We start from the raw sequence: 6312 nt of genomic DNA on the forward strand, positions 1-6312 counted from the left end.
ATTATTATTACTCCCTATTGTATTATATATTATTATTCCCCATAATTATATTTATCCTTACATACAGTTATTTATTTATTTTATTGTTACATTTATCAGGATATAGATGCAAAATTTTAAGCAAAAACATTTATTCAATTTTTCTCTACTTGACAACATTTGCAATACTCCGCAAGGCACAAACGCCTGGCATAAAAATTAATTTATTTGCCTTGTGATAACCAGATGATCTAAATTACCACGCAACTTGAAAATCAGAAGCGAGAATCTGGACATACTGAAGCTTAGTGAAAAAACTGCCATTCAGGATGTCTTGCTCTTCTTTTCATTACTATTCAACGTGTGCCACGGCTGTCTTCAGTCTGACCAGAACCTTAAATGACCAGACCTTAAATCTGGGCAGCTTACTGAGCTGGGTAGCTTACCTAGCTCACGTTGCAACCACAACAACTTTTTATCAGTCAAATACCGGAATAAACGGAAAGAACTATGCATGAACACCAAGCCTGAAAAAGGCATTGTATACAAAGAGGAAAAACTTCACTGAGTGTTCGCCTCTGATTTGATAGACATGGTACAGGTACGGCACCTTGTAGGGTCATACCTAGGGACGGTACATTACGGGACGCGCAACTCCGTTGTTCCTTCAACATTAGAAGGGTCAATTGCCAATTTGACATTTTTTTACGCTTTACTGCAGGCTTGCTTTCAACTAAAAACCTTAAGTTACTTTAAAACCAACTTAACTCTTCTTATATAACCCATAAAAAGTAAAATATTTTGTAAATTAGAAAAAAACGTAACCCTTCCAGTGTTGCGGATAAGCCAAAAGCGGATGAAGTTTCGCATCCCTATGATCTACAATCCCTAGGTCATACTAAAGACTTTATAATACTGGTGCTCAATCTTTGTCATACAAAATATTTATGAATGTAACAATGTAATCCAGCTGGGCTTCTTTACAACAACGCTGACACGGCTTGTTTTGGAAAGTGCTAAAGGTGCTGAGAGTAATGCATATCTGCAACGATCGATTGATCGTTTGATTGATTAATTGATTGATCAATTCTCTATACTCGGACAGGGAAAGGGCTTCTTGCAGAGTTTAATCCTGGCAGTTTCGCACATTTGTAGAGGCTTGAGCCGCTGGCGCAGGTTGGTCGCCAAGATTGAAAGAGTGCAGTTTCCGATAGTTGGTGAAGTGTTGCTGCCAGAGAATTATTTCATCTAATCATCATCATCATCATTGTCAGCCATTTTTATTCCACTGCAGGATGAAGGCCTTCCCCATATCTTTATAATTTTGTCTGTCTTTGCATGTTTGTGTCCAGTGTTTGTCGAATTGGTAGAGTTCGTCTCGCCATCTTGTTTTCTGTTTCCCTCGTTTGCGTTTACTGTCAAGTACTGTCGTTACTGTCAAGTACTTTACTTACTGTCGTTTGCGTTATTTCATCTAATAGATGCCGCTAAATGGAGAACAGTCCTCAAAATGTGTTGCTCAAGCGCAACACTTGACAGTCGAACAAGCGCCGCTTGATCTTGAAGCCTCTTCGTTCACGAAGTCACGCGCTAACTAACTGAGCAATCGAGGGGGCTTTTGCAGAGGTATGGATACAGCTCTGTGCAAAAACACATTATTATTTAATTTGTTGGCTACTTATTGGAAACAGAACTGTGATAATAGCCTCAACAGTTCGGCAAAACGTAAGATTAAACGATGACAAAGACATGAGTTTGCCTTCTCGCTCAAAACTGCACACTATGGACACATCACACCCCGTGGTTTTCTACCATCAAGATGGAAAAAGGTAACATTTTGCGTCGCCTTGATAACATTTGTGATAAACATAACTCGCTGTTTGAAGGCTCTGACGCCTTGCAATTCTTGCCCTGGCTCATTTCCTTACAACTTATGCTAAGTTATTCATTACTAAAATAGCATTTTATTGTAGGTAAAGGGGGGTCCCATACTTGATTCAAGTGTCGGGTATGAGAAGATAAGGTTCTCATTGTACTAAGCCTTCGGCACTAAGGAGAGTAGGGTGGCACAAATATAGTAGACTACATTTTATTGTAGTCTACTATATTTATTTAATATTAGTCTGGAGCCACTGGCGGTTTACTAAAATATTGTTAGACATATGATTAGACAGAGATTGCATTGCAACTTTCGTTTTATTGTTGATTTTACCCATTCAGCGTGAAAAGAATAATAAGCAAAGAGGCATCGGAAATCCAGCATAAACAATGCCTTCATTGTCTATCGTGAAAATAACAATCGATCATTCGCTATCTTACCACAAACAACTTTACACTCCCGAGTTGTCAGTAGAAATAATGTACGATGTGAAAGTTCTTAATTTGTCGACGGGCAAGCTTCCCTTTTCGTTTATTCGATTGCTTAGCCTATAGGCTAAATAAATTCAAACAACGGATCTTTTCAATAGAGTTTCTATTATGTAGTTTCGAACTCCTTGGATTCACTTTCAACTTACAGGTAAACGCGATATCTATAGTGACGATAAAAGAAATTTGCAAAGAAATTATTTTATAAGGAGTAAGTAAATGTGCTTTGTTAAGGCGTTCCCATCATCAAATACTTTAACATTTTTCTCTTAAGCCTGAAGTTTCTTTATCGTCACTGTAATAGATATCTCGCTTACCTGTAAGTTGAAGTGAATCCGAGCTACTGCACTGAGGAAGCCGGAAGGCCGAAACGATGTGCACTGTCTGCAGTTATGGACGCTCTTGGCATATGCCGATTAAGCACTTTACTGGAGACATCTTGCAGTGCATTGCGCAAAGCTCAATGCTTGCAGTTTGAGCACTTCGGCAAGGTTGGCGGTAGTATCATTTTTTGGAGCTTGGATTCTACAAATAGGAAAACGTCACATAAAGGTATATATCTTCTTGGTAATCCCCAGTGTACCTACTGCACTGAGGAGGTCGGAAGGCCGAAACGGTGTGCACTGTCTGCAGTTATTTTTCAAATTATATGTCTGTGAAAACACAATACTTACGAAAGCGCACGCAGTGAACGGATATGAAATTAGTTTAATTATGTTTAAGTTTAAGATCATAACGTCAAAGCCTAGACAGAAAATCAGTCGTTTTGTACATTGACTGAATTGATGTCTGGGAGTCTACTTCGTTTTTTTCCTGTAACGACGTCTTCTACTATATATCTTTTTTTGTTTGTCGTATCCAGGCTGACACCTGGTGGTTGAAGATTTAGATTAAATGGACGGGAAGGCAAGGAAGCCAATCTTCGTGTCCACCTTCAAGCGTGCCTTCTATATATCATTAAGACAAACATTGTTTCAGTGTGAGAGTACTTTGGAATTATGACTACAATTCTGTAAAAAATTTTAGTTCATCCAAGATCTTCTCTTGCCAACCATGTTTTCACTTGGCTACATATTTTGGTGCGGGGACTCAACAGCATGTTAAAGCAATTTACAACTACTTGCTATGATTAAATAACCGATAAAAAAATCAAACTGACAACAGCAGGATGCGCTCAGTTGCAGGATTATGTCAGTCGATTATGACTATTGTGATTATGTCAACGAGAAAGCCAAATTGTGAGAGCCCTGGTACGAAAGGGCGACATTTTGGAGCTATGAAATCTAAGATACAATACATGGTAAAATGAAACAAAAAAAGGGCTGAAAATCAATAAGAAAAATCGTCTTATCACCTATAAAAAAGTTTTCAGTTTAGGTTTTGTCGCTAGGCATGGGATAATAGTGGGATGGCGCAGAGGATAGGGCACTCGCTTTCTAATCATGCAATCCTGGTTCGACTCCCGGCTTAAGCTGGTTGTTGAAAACACCGCTCACCTCTACCTAGGGTGTAATAAATTGGGTGGGGGATAGTTGCTGGAGTCTTAGTATAATGAGAACTTTATCTTCTTATTCCCCAATGCTTCGACCAAATATGGGACTCACCTTTACCTTTTTACCTTTAGCGAACGAAAAATAATATTTAAATCTAGTAAAAGCTAATCTTGTGCTTGAATTAGATTATAAAAAAAAGGTAAAAGTGAATCCCATACTTGATCCAAGCATTGGGGAATGAGAGGATAAGGTTCTCATTATACTAAACCTTTGGCACTAATGAAAGTAAGGTGGCCAGTTCCTTTCTCTCGGCCGCCTTTCCTTCTGAAACTATGCCCACCCAATTTATTACACCCTGGGTAGAGGTGAGCGGTGATTATCAACAACCAGCTGAAGCCGGGAGTTGAATCATAACGTTACGTTACGTTGGCTGGTCGCTTTGCAACATCAAATCACCTGCAAAATCTATTTCTTCTTGGCACGAGGAAAATGTTTGTGACACTGGGTATTTTTCGAAAGCCCTTACTACAGAACAGGCGTGGAAATATCAAAGGAGTTGATATATTTATAGATATTTCTCAGCAGCCGTTTGTAGCAAAACTAAACAGCGATAAACACGTGTTTCACTCATCATTACCGCACCACTAAACCATAACACATTTAAATACTGTACAATAATCTCGAGATTATTAAAATAATGTGAGCAAATGTAACTAAGTTTTGTATGTCACATCTAATATTTGCAAAGACCTAGTTGCCTAGTTGTTTATATCGAGCATTGCTGCAGTGGGTGAATGCCGGCAGAAAATAAACTTACCTCTTTCTCAAAGTGACACATCTTTGCTCCTGCTTTATTGAACAACGTCAGTGCTTTGTGTATCAGTGTTTCAATTCAAGTTTCAAACAACGCGGTTTAATTTTCAACGTTATTTACAACACAAATACATACTAGTTGTGGTATTTTGTGACAGAATTACGTTGTCAGAGATAGGGTTATGAGCAGGGCCGTCGAGATGGCATTTTAGGCCGGATCCTAACGCAAGGCCCGGGCCCATTCAGCAAGACGTTTTTTAACGAATAAAGTAGGGCACTAAACATATATCGTGCTTTTTTATTTCGAAGCCAACTGGAATGATTTCGGGCCTTGACATGGCCTCAGGCACAGGTCCAATTATCCCTTAGACCTTGTGCCAAAACTACTGGTTGTTAACTTTAACCCTATCTGTAGCGACACGGGGCTTTATGAGGACGCCCCACTCTTGTAGTGAAATATTTTACAGAAGGAAATATGCTAGAAATGGGAAATTTCTTGACTTTTAGTTTTTATTCTTTGCGAATTTTCCAAACTTAAACTGGTCATTTTTCTACCTTCCTGCCCTTCACAATAAGCATTTCGTCTCAGGTGGCTTGATATTTTTGTGCAATGCCAGATTATGTACATGTTTGTGCAATATAAATGTTAGTGAAATTATTTTGAAATGTAAAAACGCCTAAAACTGCCTTATATTAATGAGCACAAATAATTTTTTGTTTAGTTTAGTTATAATTCAAAAATTTCAATTTTGAAACTAGTTTTTGGACATTAAAATAAAAACTGAGTTTCTGACGTTTTTCATCTTAAACAATTTCTTTCAATACATTTGTTGGGTGAAAATTTAATTTCTAGACGCACAATACACGTGGCTATTATCTTGTAAAATATTTTGGCTCTGTGATTTTCATAGCTCCCGTTATTAGCAATTAATTACCACGGGGCTAAGATAGCCCCTGACGTGCTTTTCACGTACTAAAACAGCTCGTATTAAGATAGGGTTAATATTCTTCCCTTTGAGGCGACTCAAGTATTATGACGACACAGTCGTCTTCAAGGAAAAGTGGGGTAAGTTTATAACCTCCATTTATCTACGCTGATTTGTATCATGCAACTCCCTTATGATAATAAAATTAATTTTGAAACTTACATAGTAGGCTGTGCCAAAAAATGGCGAGGTTCATGGATTTTTCCTTAACTTTTTGAAAAGTTGTAGTGGACTTTTATAAACACAAACGTGAAAAAAATTAAAAATAATGACGTCACACGGTCGCGCTGGCCATTTCTATGGTTACCAATACCCATTTTCATAAAAATTGTCATATTTCGAAAACCACTGGAGATAAAAAGATGAACGTTACATCTAAAGCTGCAGAAGTGGAATGTTTACATCTTCTTTAAGAATACTTTTTATTCTAGGACTACTTAAAAAATATTGATAAGCAAAAAACTCAATTTTACTATTTTTTTGTAGTAGGGGAGATGCAAGACCTATTAGACATTCTTTTTTTCTTTTTTGCTCTCAATTCTTCAGCTTATATTAAAATAAGACAACAAGTTTAGAGATTACGGCCAAAGTGAATGTTTATAGACTGTGTAAATATTTTGGCAATCAAATTTATTTTTGTGAGGTTAAAGCTTATACAAACTTTTTTGAAGAGT

This window comes from Aplidium turbinatum, chromosome 1 (assembly GCF_918807975.1).
Source record: "Aplidium turbinatum chromosome 1, kaAplTurb1.1, whole genome shotgun sequence".
Lineage (NCBI taxonomy): Eukaryota > Metazoa > Chordata > Ascidiacea > Aplousobranchia > Polyclinidae > Aplidium > Aplidium turbinatum.